The sequence below is a fragment of the Opisthocomus hoazin genome, chromosome 19 (genome assembly GCF_030867145.1).
Source record: "Opisthocomus hoazin isolate bOpiHoa1 chromosome 19, bOpiHoa1.hap1, whole genome shotgun sequence".
Taxonomy (NCBI): domain Eukaryota; kingdom Metazoa; phylum Chordata; class Aves; order Opisthocomiformes; family Opisthocomidae; genus Opisthocomus; species Opisthocomus hoazin.
In genome coordinates, this window is record NC_134432.1 from 4,355,894 (window position 1) to 4,368,936 (window position 13,043).

A 13,043-nucleotide genomic window follows, 5' to 3' on the forward strand; every position below is an offset into this window, starting at 1 on the left:
CTCTGTGCCTCTGTGCGAGCACTGCCATGGGCAGATGAGGCTGAGCAGCAGATTTCCAGGCTAGCACCTTCTGGCTGCCAGCTATCTGCAGACATTCGCACTTTCGGAGCAGGGCTGCGAAAGGAGCCTGGCTGCGAAACCAACTTTCCCAGGCTGCGTTTGAAGTTTGAGGTGGCACGTCAAGCAAGGAGCCCCATTCTCTGTGCCTCTGTGCGAGCACTGCCATGGGCAGATGAGGCTGAGCAACAGCTTTCCAGGCTAGCCCCTTCTGCCTGCCAGCTATCTGCAGACGTTCGCACTTTCGGAGCAGGGCTGTGATAGGAGCCTGGCAGGGACACCACCATTACCTGCATGCTGTTTGAAGGTTCAAGTGGCAAGGTAAGGAAGCAGCCCCATTCTCTGTGCCTCTATGCGAACTGTGCCATGGGCAGATGAGGCTGAGCAACAGCTTTCCAGGCTAGCCCCTTCTGCCTGCCAGCTATCTGCAGACGTTCGCACTTTCGGAGCAGAGCTGCGAAAGGAGCCTGGCTGGGACACCAACTTTCCCAGCATGCGTTTGAAGTTTGAGGTGGCAAGACAAGCAAGGAGCCCCATTCTCTGTGCCTCTGTGCGAGCACTGCCATGGGCAGATGAGGCTGAGCAACAGATTTCCAGGCTAGCACCTTCTGGCTGCCAGCTATCTGCAGACGTTCGCACTTTCGGAGCAGGGCTGCGAAAGGAGCCTGGCTGGGAAACCAACTTTCCCAGGCAACGTTTGAAGTTTGAGGTGGCAAGACAAGCAAGGAGCCCCATTCTCTGTGCCTCTGTGCGAGCACTGCCATGGGCAGATGAGGCTGAGCAACAGATTTCCAGGCTAGCACCTTCTGCCTGCCAGCTATCTGCAGACGTTCGCACTTTCGGAGCAGGGCTGCGAAAGGAACCTGGCTGGGAAACCAACTTTCCCAGGCAACGTTTGAAGTTTCAAGTGGCAAGACAAGCAAGGAGCCCCATTCTCTGTGCCTGTGTGCGAGCACTGCCATGGGCAGATGAGGCTGAGCAACAGATTTCCAGGCTAGCACCTTCTGGCTGCCAGCTATCTGCAGACGTTCGCACTTTCGGAGCAGGGCTGTGATAGGAGCCTGGCAGGGACACCACCATTCCCAGCATGCAGTTTGAAGTTTCAAGTGGCAAGATAAGCAAGCAGCCCCATTCTCTGTGCCTCTGTGCAAACAGTGCCATGGGCAGATGAGGCTGAGCAACAGCTTTCCAGGCTAGCCCCTTCTGCCTGCCAGCTATCTGCAGACGTTCGCACTTTCGGAGCAGGGCTGTGATAGGAGCCTGGCAGGGACACCACCATTCCCAGCATGCGTTTGAAGTTTCAAGTGGCAAGATAAGCAAGCAGCCCCATTCTCTGTGCCTCTATGCGAACAGTGCCATGGGCAGATGAGGCTGAGTAACAGCTTTCCAGGCTAGCCCCTTCTGCCTGCCAGCTATCTGCAGACGTTCGCACTTTCGGAGCAGGGCTGCGAAAGGAGCCTGGCTGGGACACCAACTTTCCCAGGCAACGTTTGAAGTTTGAGGTGGCAAGACAAGCAAGGAGCCCCATTCTCTGTGCCTCTGTGCGAGCACTGCCATGGGCAGATGAGGCTGAGCAACAGATTTCCAGGCTAGCACCTTCTGGCTGCCAGCTATCTGCAGACGTTCGCACTTTCGGAGCAGGGCTGTGATAGGAGCCTGGCAGGGACACCACCATTACCTGCATGCTGTTTGAAGGTTCAAGTGGCAAGGTAAGCAAGCAGCCCCATTCTCTGTGCCTCTATGCGAACAGTGCCATGGGCAGATGAGACTCAGCAACAGCTTTCCAGGCTAGCCCCTTCTGCCTGCCAGCTATCTGCAGACGTTCGCACTTTCGGAGCAGAGCTGCGAAGAGAGCCTGGCTGGGACACCAACTTTCCCAGGCTGCGTTTGAAGTTTGAGGTGGCAAGACAAGCAAGGAGCCCCATTCTCTGTGCCTCTGTGCGAGCACTGCCATGGGCAGATGAGGCTGAGCAACAGATTTCCAGGCTAGCACCTTCTGGCTGCCAGCTATCTGCAGACGTTCGCACTTTCGGAGCAGGGCTGCGAAAGGAGCCTGGCTGGGAAACCAACTTTCCCAGGCAACGTTTGAAGTTTGAGGTGGCAAGACAAGCAAGGAGCCCCATTCTCTGTGCCTCTGTGCGAGCACTGCCATGGGCAGATGAGGCTGAGCAACAGATTTCCAGGCTAGCACCTTCTGGCTGCCAGCTATCTGCAGACGTTCGCACTTTCGGAGCAGGGCTGTGATAGGAGCCTGGCAGGGACACCACCATTACCTGCATGCAGTTTGAAGTTTCAAGTGGCAAGTTAAGCAAGCAGCCCCATTCTCTGTGCCTCTGTGCAAACAGTGCCATGGGCAGATGAGGCTGAGCAACAGCTTTCCAGGCTAGCCCCTTCTGCCTGCCAGCTATCTGCAGACGTTCGCACTTTCGGAGCAGAGCTGCGAAAGGAGCCTGGCTGGGACACCAACTTTCCCAGGCTGCGTTTGAAGTTTGAGGTGGCAAGACAAGCAAGGAGCCCCATTCTCTGTGCCTCTGTGCGAGCACTGCCATGGGCAGATGAGTCTGAGCAACAGCTTTCCAGGCTAGCCCCTTCTGCCTGCCAGCTATCTGCAGACGTTCGCACTTTCGGAGCAGGGCTGCGAAAGGAGCCTGGCTGGGACACCAACTTTCCCAGGCAACGTTTGAAGTTTGAGGTGGCAAGACAAGCAAGGAGCCCCATTCTCTGTGCCTCTGTGCGAGCACTGCCATGGGCAGATGAGGCTGAGCAGCAGATTTCCAGGCTAGCACCTTCTGGCTGCCAGCTATCTGCAGACGTTCGCACTTTCGGAGTAGGGCTGTGATAGGAGCCTGGCAGGGACACCACCATTACCTGCATGCGGTTTGAAGTTTCAAGTGGCAAGTTAAGCAAGCAGCCCCATTCTCTGTGCCTCTGTGCAAACAGTGCCATGGGCAGATGAGGCTGAGCAACAGCTTTCCAGGCTAGCCCCTTCTGCCTGCCAGCTATCTGCAGACGTTCGCACTTTTGGAGCAGGGCTGTGATAGGAGCCTGGCCGGGACACCACCATTCCCAGCATGCCGTTTGAAGTTTCAAGTGGCAAGATAAGCAAGCAGCCCCATTCTCTGTGCCTCTGTGCGAACAGTGCCATGGGCAGATGAGGCTGAGCAACAGCTTTACAGGCTAGCCCCTTCTGCCTGCCAGCTATCTGCAGACGTTCGCACTTTCCGAGCAGGGCTGTGAAAGGAGCCTGGCAGGGACACCACCATTCCCAGCATGCGGTTTGAAGTTTCAAGCGGCAAGATAAGCAAGGAGCCCCATTCTCTGTGCCTCTATGCAAACAGTGCCATGGGCAGATGAGGCTGAGCAACAGCTTTCCAGGCTAGCCCCTTCTGCCTGCCAGCTATCTGCAGACGTTCGCACTTTCGGAGCAGGGCTGTGATAGGAGCCTGGCAGGGACACCACCATTCCCAGCATGCGTTTGAAGTTTCAAGTGGCAAGATAAGCAAGCAGCCCCATTCTCTGTGCCTCTATGCGAGCAGTGCCATGGGCAGATGAGGCTGAGTAACAGCTTTCCAGGCTAGCCCCTTCTGCCTGCCAGCTATCTGCAGACGTTCGCACTTTCGGAGCAGGGCTGCGAAAGGAGCCTGGCTGGGACACCAACTTTCCCAGGCAACGTTTGAAGTTTGAGGTGGCAAGACAAGCAAGGAGCCCCATTCTCTGTGCCTCTGTGCGAGCACTGCCATGGGCAGATGAGGCTGAGCAACAGATTTCCAGGCTAGCACCTTCTGCCTGCCAGCTATCTGCAGACGTTCGCACTTTCGGAGCAGGGCTGTGATAGGAGCCTGGCAGGGACACCACCATTACCTGCATGCTGTTTGAAGGTTCAAGTGGCAAGGTAAGGAAGCAGCCCCATTCTCTGTGCCTCTATGCGAACAGTGCCATGGGCAGATGAGGCTCAGCAACAGCTTTCCAGGCTAGCCCCTTCTGCCTGCCAGCTATCTGCAGACGTTCGCACTTTCGGAGCAGAGCTGCGAAGAGAGCCTGGCTGGGACACCAACTTTCCCAGGCTGCGTTTGAAGTTTGAGGTGGCAAGACAAGCAAGGAGCCCCATTCTCTGTGCCTCTGTGCGAGCACTGCCATGGGCAGATGAGGCTGAGCAACAGATTTCCAGGCTAGCACCTTCTGGCTGCCAGCTATCTGCAGACGTTCGCACTTTCGGAGCAGGGCTGCGAAAGGAGCCTGGCTGGGAAACCAACTTTCCCAGGCAACGTTTGAAGTTTGAGGTGGCAAGACAAGCAAGGAGCCCCATTCTCTGTGCCTCTGTGCGAGCACTGCCATGGGCAGATGAGGCTGAGCAACAGATTTCCAGGCTAGCACCTTCTGGTTGCCAGCTATCTGCAGACGTTCGCACTTTCGGAGCAGGGCTGTGACAGGAGCCTGGCTGGGACACCACCATTACCTGCATGATGTTTGAAGGTTCAAGTGGCAAGGTAAGCAAGCAGCCCCATTCTCTGTGCCTCTATGCGAACAGTGCCATGGGCAGATGAGGCTCAGCAACAGCTTTCCAGGCTAGCCCCTTCTGCCTGCCAGCTATCTGCAGACGTTCGCACTTTCGGAGCAGGGCTGTGATAGGAGCCTGGCAGGGACACCACCATTACCTGCATGATGTTTGAAGGTTCAATTGGCAAGGTAAGCAAGCAGCCCCATTCTCTGTGCCTCTATGCGAACAGTGCCATGGGCAGATGAGGCTCAGCAACAGCTTTCCAGGCTAGCCCCTTCTGCCTGCCAGCTATCTGCAGACGTTCGCACTTTCCGAGCAGGGCTGTGAAAGGAGCCTGGCAGGGACACCACCATTCCCAGCATGCGGTTTGAAGTTTCAAGTGGCAAGATAAGCAAGGAGCCCCATTCTCTGTGCCTCTGTGCGAGCACTGCCATGGGCAGATGAGGCTGAGCAACAGATTTCCAGGCTAGCCCCTTCTGCCTGCCAGCTATCTGCAGACGTTCGCACTTTCGGAGCAGAGCTGCGAAAGGAGCCTGGCTGGACACCAAATTTCCCAGGCTGCGTTTGAAGTTTGAGGTGGCAAGACAAGCAAGGAGCCCCATTCTCTGTGCCTCTGTGCGAGCACTGCCATGGGCAGATGAGGCTGAGCAACAGATTTCCAGGCTAGCACCTTCTGGCTGCCAGCTATCTGCAGACATTCGCACTTTCGGAGCAGGGCTGCGAAAGGAGCCTGGCTGCGAAACCAACTTTCCCAGGCTGCGTTTGAAGTTTGAGGTGGCACGTCAAGCAAGGAGCCCCATTCTCTGTGCCTCTGTGCGAGCACTGCCATGGGCAGATGAGGCTGAGCAACAGCTTTCCAGGCTAGCCCCTTCTGCCTGCCAGCTATCTGCAGACGTTCGCACTTTCGGAGCAGGGCTGTGATAGGAGCCTGGCAGGGACACCACCATTACCTGCCTGCTGTTTGAAGGTTCAAGTGGCAAGGTAAGGAAGCAGCCCCATTCTCTGTGCCTCTATGCGAACAGTGCCATGGGCAGATGAGGCTGAGCAACAGCTTTCCAGGCTAGCCCCTTCTGCCTGCCAGCTATCTGCAGACGTTCGCACTTTCGGAGCAGAGCTGCGAAAGGAGCCTGGCTGGGACACCAACTTTCCCAGGCTGCGTTTGAAGTTTGAGGTGGCAAGACAAGCAAGGAGCCCCATTCTCTGTGCCTCTGTGCGAGCACTGCCATGGGCAGATGAGGCTGAGCAACAGATTTCCAGGCTAGCACCTTCTGCCTGCCAGCTATCTGCAGACGTTCGCACTTTCGGAGCAGGGCTGCGAAAGGAGCCTGGCTGGGAAACCAACTTTCCCAGGCAACGTTTGAAGTTTGAGGTGGCAAGACAAGCAAGGAGCCCCATTCTCTGTGCCTCTGTGCGAGCACTGCCATGGGCAGATGAGGCTGAGCAACAGATTTCCAGGCTAGCACCTTCTGGCTGCCAGCTATCTGCAGACGTTCGCACTTTCGGAGCAGGGCTGTGATAGGAGCCTGGCAGGGACACCACCATTACCTGCATGCGGTTTGAAGTTTCAAGTGGCAAGTTAAGCAAGCAGCCCCATTCTCTGTGCCTCTGTGCAAACAGTGCCATGGGCAGATGAGGCTGAGCAACAGCTTTCCAGGCTAGCCCCTTCTGCCTGCCAGCTATCTGCAGACGTTCGCACTTTCGGAGCAGAGCTGCGAAAGGAGCCTGGCTGGGACACCAACTTTCCCAGGCTGCGTTTGAAGTTTGAGGTGGCAAGACAAGCAAGGAGCCCCATTCTCTGTGCCTCTGTGCGAGCACTGCCATGGGCAGATGAGGCTGAGCAACAGCTTTCCAGGCTAGCCCCTTCTGCCTGCCAGCTATCTGCAGACGTTCGCACTTTCGGAGCAGGGCTGCGAAAGGAGCCTGGCAGGGACACCACCATTACCTGCATGATGTTTGAAGGTTCAAGTGGCAAGGTAAGCAAGCAGCCCCATTCTCTGTGCCTCTATGCGAACAGTGCCATGGGCAGATGAGGCTGAGCAACAGCTTTCCAGGCTAGCCCCTTCTGCCTGCCAGCTATCTGCAGACGTTCGCACTTTCGGAGCAGAGCTGCGAAAGGAGCCTGGCTGGGACACCAACTTTCCCAGGCTGCGTTTGAAGTTTGAGGTGGCAAGACAAGCAAGGAGCCCCATTCTCTGTGCCTCTGTGCGAGCACTGCCATGGGCAGATGAGTCTGAGCAACAGCTTTCCAGGCTAGCCCCTTCTGGCTGCCAGCTATCTGCAGACGTTCGCACTTTCGGAGCAGAGCTGCGAAAGGAGCCTGGCTGGGAAACCAACTATCCCAGGCTGCGTTTGAAGTTTGAGGTGGCAAGACAAGCAAGGAGCCCCATTCTCTGTGCCTCTGTGCGAGCACTGCCATGGGCAGATGAGGCTGAGCAACAGATTTCCAGGCTAGCACCTTCTGGCTGCCAGCTATCTGCAGACGTTCGCACTTTCGGAGCAGGGCTGCGAAAGGAACCTGGCTGGGAAACCAACTTTCCCAGGCAACCTTTGAAGTTTCAAGTGGCAAGACAAGCAAGGAGCCCCATTCTCTGTGCCTCTGTGCGAGCACTGCCATGGACAGATGAGGCTGAGCAACAGCTTTCCAGGCTAGCCCCTTCTGCCTGCCAGCTATCTGCAGACGTTCGCACTTTCGGAGCAGGGCTGTGATAGGAGCCTGGCAGGGACACCACCATTACCTGCATGATGTTTGAAGTTTCAAGTGGCAAGATAAGCAAGCAGCCCCATTCTCTGTGCCTCTGTGCGAACAGTGCCATGGGCAGATGAGGCTGAGCAACAGCTTTCCAGGCTAGCCCCTTCTGCCTGCCAGCTATCTGCAGACGTTCGCACTTTCCGAGCAGGGCTGTGAAAGGAGCCTGGCAGGGACACCGCCATTCCCAGCATGCGGTTTGAAGTTTCAAGTGGCAAGATAAGCAAGGAGCCCCATTCTCTGTGCCTCTGTGCGAGCACTGCCATGGGCAGATGAGGCTGAGCAACAGATTTCCAGGCTAGCCCCTTCTGCCTGCCAGCTATCTGCAGACGTTCGCACTTTCGGAGCAGGGCTGCGAAAGGAGCCTGGCTGGACACCAAATTTCCCAGGCTGCGTTTGAAGTTTGAGGTGGCAAGACAAGCAAGGAGCCCCATTCTCTGTGCCTCTGTGCGAGCACTGCCATGGGCAGATGAGGCTGAGCAACAGATTTCCAGGCTAGCACCTTCTGGCTGCCAGCTATCTGCAGACATTCGCACTTTCGGAGCAGGGCTGCGAAAGGAGCCTGGCTGCGAAACCAACTTTCCCAGGCTGCGTTTGAAGTTTGAGGTGGCACGTCAAGCAAGGAGCCCCATTCTCTGTGCCTCTGTGCGAGCACTGCCATGGGCAGATGAGGCTGAGCAACAGATTTCCAGGCTAGCCCCTTCTGCCTGCCAGCTATCTGCAGACGTTCGCACTTTCGGAGCAGAGCTGCGAAAGGAGCCTGGCTGGACACCAAATTTCCCAGGCTGCGTTTGAAGTTTGAGGTGGCAAGACAAGCAAGGAGCCCCATTCTCTGTGCCTCTGTGCGAGCACTGCCATGGGCAGATGAGGCTGAGCAACAGATTTCCAGGCTAGCACCTTCTGGCTGCCAGCTATCTGCAGACATTCGCACTTTCGGAGCAGGGCTGCGAAAGGAGCCTGGCTGCGAAACCAACTTTCCCAGGCTGCGTTTGAAGTTTGAGGTGGCACGTCAAGCAAGGAGCCCCATTCTCTGTGCCTCTGTGCGAGCACTGCCATGGGCAGATGAGGCTGAGCAACAGCTTTCCAGGCTAGCCCCTTCTGCCTGCCAGCTATCTGCAGACGTTCGCACTTTCGGAGCAGGGCTGTGATAGGAGCCTGGCAGGGACACCACCATTACCTGCCTGCTGTTTGAAGGTTCAAGTGGCAAGGTAAGGAAGCAGCCCCATTCTCTGTGCCTCTATGCGAACAGTGCCATGGGCAGATGAGGCTGAGCAACAGCTTTCCAGGCTAGCCCCTTCTGCCTGCCAGCTATCTGCAGACGTTCGCACTTTCGGAGCAGAGCTGCGAAAGGAGCCTGGCTGGGACACCAACTTTCCCAGGCTGCGTTTGAAGTTTGAGGTGGCAAGACAAGCAAGGAGCCCCATTCTCTGTGCCTCTGTGCGAGCACTGCCATGGGCAGATGAGGCTGAGCAACAGATTTCCAGGCTAGCACCTTCTGGCTGCCAGCTATCTGCAGACGTTCGCACTTTCGGAGCAGGGCTGCGAAAGGAGCCTGGCTGGGAAACCAACTTTCCCAGGCAACGTTTGAAGTTTGAGGTGGCAAGACAAGCAAGGAGCCCCATTCTCTGTGCCTCTGTGCGAGCACTGCCATGGGCAGATGAGGCTGAGCAACAGATTTCCAGGCTAGCACCTTCTGGCTGCCAGCTATCTGCAGACGTTCGCACTTTCGGAGCAGGGCTGTGATAGGAGCCTGGCAGGGACACCACCATTACCTGCATGCGGTTTGAAGTTTCAAGTGGCAAGTTAAGCAAGCAGCCCCATTCTCTGTGCCTCTGTGCAAACAGTGCCATGGGCAGATGAGGCTGAGCAACAGCTTTCCAGGCTAGCCCCTTCTGCCTGCCAGCTATCTGCAGACGTTCGCACTTTCGGAGCAGAGCTGCGAAAGGAGCCTGGCTGGGACACCAACTTTCCCAGGCTGCGTTTGAAGTTTGAGGTGGCAAGACAAGCAAGGAGCCCCATTCTCTGTGCCTCTGTGCGAGCACTGCCATGGGCAGATGAGGCTGAGCAACAGCTTTCCAGGCTAGCCCCTTCTGCCTGCCAGCTATCTGCAGACGTTCGCACTTTCGGAGCAGGGCTGCGAAAGGAGCCTGGCAGGGACACCACCATTACCTGCATGATGTTTGAAGGTTCAAGTGGCAAGGTAAGCAAGCAGCCCCATTCTCTGTGCCTCTATGCGAACAGTGCCATGGGCAGATGAGGCTGAGCAACAGCTTTCCAGGCTAGCCCCTTCTGCCTGCCAGCTATCTGCAGACGTTCGCACTTTCGGAGCAGAGCTGCGAAAGGAGCCTGGCTGGGACACCAACTTTCCCAGGCTGCGTTTGAAGTTTGAGGTGGCAAGACAAGCAAGGAGCCCCATTCTCTGTGCCTCTGTGCGAGCACTGCCATGGGCAGATGAGTCTGAGCAACAGCTTTCCAGGCTAGCCCCTTCTGGCTGCCAGCTATCTGCAGACGTTCGCACTTTCGGAGCAGAGCTGCGAAAGGAGCCTGGCTGGGAAACCAACTTTCCCAGGCTGCGTTTGAAGTTTGAGGTGGCAAGACAAGCAAGGAGCCCCATTCTCTGTGCCTCTGTGCGAGCACTGCCATGGGCAGATGAGGCTGAGCAACAGATTTCCAGGCTAGCACCTTCTGGCTGCCAGCTATCTGCAGACGTTCGCACTTTCGGAGCAGGGCTGCGAAAGGAACCTGGCTGGGAAACCAACTTTCCCAGGCAACCTTTGAAGTTTCAAGTGGCAAGACAAGCAAGGAGCCCCATTCTCTGTGCCTCTGTGCGAGCACTGCCATGGGCAGATGAGGCTGAGCAACAGCTTTCCAGGCTAGCCCCTTCTGGCTGCCAGCTATCTGCAGACGTTCGCACTTTCGGAGCAGGGCTGTGATAGGAGCCTGGCAGGGACACCACCATTCCCAGCATGCAGTTTGAAGTTTCAAGTGGCAAGATAAGCAAGCAGCCCCATTCTCTGTGCCTCTGTGCGAACAGTGCCATGGGCAGATGAGGCTGAGCAAGAGCTTTCCATGATAGCCCCTTCTGCCTGCCAGCTATCTGCAGACGTTCGCACTTTCCGAGCAGGGCTGTGAAAGGAGCCTGGCAGGGACACCACCATTCCCAGCATGCGGTTTGAAGTTTCAAGTGGCAAGATAAGCAAGGAGCCCCATTCTCTGTGCCTCTATGCAAACAGTGCCATGGGCAGATGAGGCTGAGCAACAGCTTTCCAGGCTAGCCCCTTCTGCCTGCCAGCTATCTGCAGACGTTCGCACTTTCGTAGCAGGGCTGTGATAGGAGCCTGGCAGGGACACCACCATTACCTGCATGCGTTTGAAGTTTCAAGTGGCAAGATAAGCAAGCAGCCCCATTCTCTGTGCCTCTATGCGAACAGTGCCATGGGCAGATGAGGCTGAGTAACAGCTTTCCAGGCTAGCCCCTTCTGCCTGCCAGCTATCTGCAGACGTTCGCACTTTCGGAGCAGGGCTGCGAAAGGAGCCTGGCTGGGACACCAACTTTCCCAGGCAACGTTTGAAGTTTGAGGTGGCAAGACAAGCAAGGAGCCCCATTCTCTGTGCCTCTGTGCGAGCACTGCCATGGGCAGATGAGGCTGAGCAACAGATTTCCAGGCTAGCACCTTCTGGCTGCCAGCTATCTGCAGACGTTCGCACTTTCGGAGCAGGGCTGTGATAGGAGCCTGGCAGGGACACCACATTACCTGCATGCTGTTTGAAGGTTCAAGTGGCAAGGTAAGGAAGCAGCCCCATTCTCTGTGCCTCTATGCGAACAGTGCCATGGGCAGATGAGGCTCAGCAACAGCTTTCCAGGCTAGCCCCTTCTGCCTGCCAGCTATCTGCAGACGTTCGCACTTTCGGAGCAGAGCTGCGAAGAGAGCCTGGCTGGGACACCAACTTTCCCAGGCTGCGTTTGAAGTTTGAGGTGGCAAGACAAGCAAGGAGCCCCATTCTCTGTGCCTCTGTGCGAGCACTGCCATGGGCAGATGAGGCTGAGCAACAGATTTCCAGGCTAGCACCTTCTGGCTGCCAGCTATCTGCAGACGTTCGCACTTTCGGAGCAGGGCTGCGAAAGGAGCCTGGCTGGGAAACCAACTTTCCCAGGCAACGTTTGAAGTTTGAGGTGGCAAGACAAGCAAGGAGCCCCATTCTCTGTGCCTCTGTGCGAGCACTGCCATGGGCAGATGAGGCTGAGCAACAGATTTCCAGGCTAGCACCTTCTGGCTGCCAGCTATCTGCAGACGTTCGCACTTTCGGAGCAGGGCTGTGATAGGAGCCTGGCTGGGACACCACCATTACCTGCATGATGTTTGAAGGTTCAAGTGGCAAGGTAAGCAAGCAGCCCCATTCTCTGTGCCTCTATGCGAACAGTGCCATGGGCAGATGAGGCTCAGCAACAGCTTTCCAGGCTAGCCCCTTCTGCCTGCCAGCTATCTGCAGACGTTCGCACTTTCGGAGCAGGGCTGTGATAGGAGCCTGGCAGGGACACCACCATTACCTGCATGATGTTTGAAGTTTCAAGTGGCAAGATAAGCAAGCAGCCCCATTCTCTGTGCCTCTGTGCGAACAGTGCCATGGGCAGATGAGGCTGAGCAACAGCTTTCCAGGCTAGCCCCTTCTGCCTGCCAGCTATCTGCAGACGTTCGCACTTTCCGAGCAGGGCTGTGAAAGGAGCCTGGCAGGGACACCGCCATTCCCAGCATGCGGTTTGAAGTTTCAAGTGGCAAGATAAGCAAGGAGCCCCATTCTCTGTGCCTCTGTGCGAGCACTGCCATGGGCAGATGAGGCTGAGCAACAGCTTTCCAGGCTAGCCCCTTCTGCCTGCCAGCTATCTGCAGACGTTCGCACTTTCGGAGCAGGGCTGTGATAGGAGCCTGGCAGGGACACCACCATTCCCAGCATGCGTTTGAAGTTTCAAGTGGCAAGATAAGCAAGCAGCCCCATTCTCTGTGCCTCTATGCGAACAGTGCCATGGGCAGATGAGGCTGAGTAACAGCTTTCCAGGCTAGCCCCTTCTGCCTGCCAGCTATCTGCAGACGTTCGCACTTTCGGAGCAGGGCTGCGAAAGGAGCCTGGCTGGGACACCAACTTTCCCAGGCAACGTTTGAAGTTTGAGGTGGCAAGACAAGCAAGGAGCCCCATTCTCTGTGCCTCTGTGCGAGCACTGCCATGGGCAGATGAGGCTGAGCAACAGATTTCCAGGCTAGCACCTTCTGCCTGCCAGCTATCTGCAGACGTTCGCACTTTCGGAGCAGGGCTGTGATAGGAGCCTGGCAGGGACACCACCATTACCTGCATGCTGTTTGAAGGTTCAAGTGGCAAGGTAAGGAAGCAGCCCCATTCTCTGTGCCTCTATGCGAACAGTGCCATGGGCAGATGAGACTCAGCAACAGCTTTCCAGGCTAGCCCCTTCTGCCTGCCAGCTATCTGCAGACGTTCGCACTTTCGGAGCAGAGCTGCGAAGAGAGCCTGGCTGGGACACCAACTTTCCCAGGCTGCGTTTGAAGTTTGAGGTGGCAAGACAAGCAAGGAGCCCCATTCTCTGTGCCTCTGTGCGAGCACTGCCATGGGCAGATGAGGCTGAGCAACAGCTTTCCAGGCTAGCCCCTTCTGGCTGCCAGCTATCTGCAGACGTTCGCACTTTCGGAGCAGGGCTGTGATAGGAGCCTGGCAGGGACACCACCATTCCCA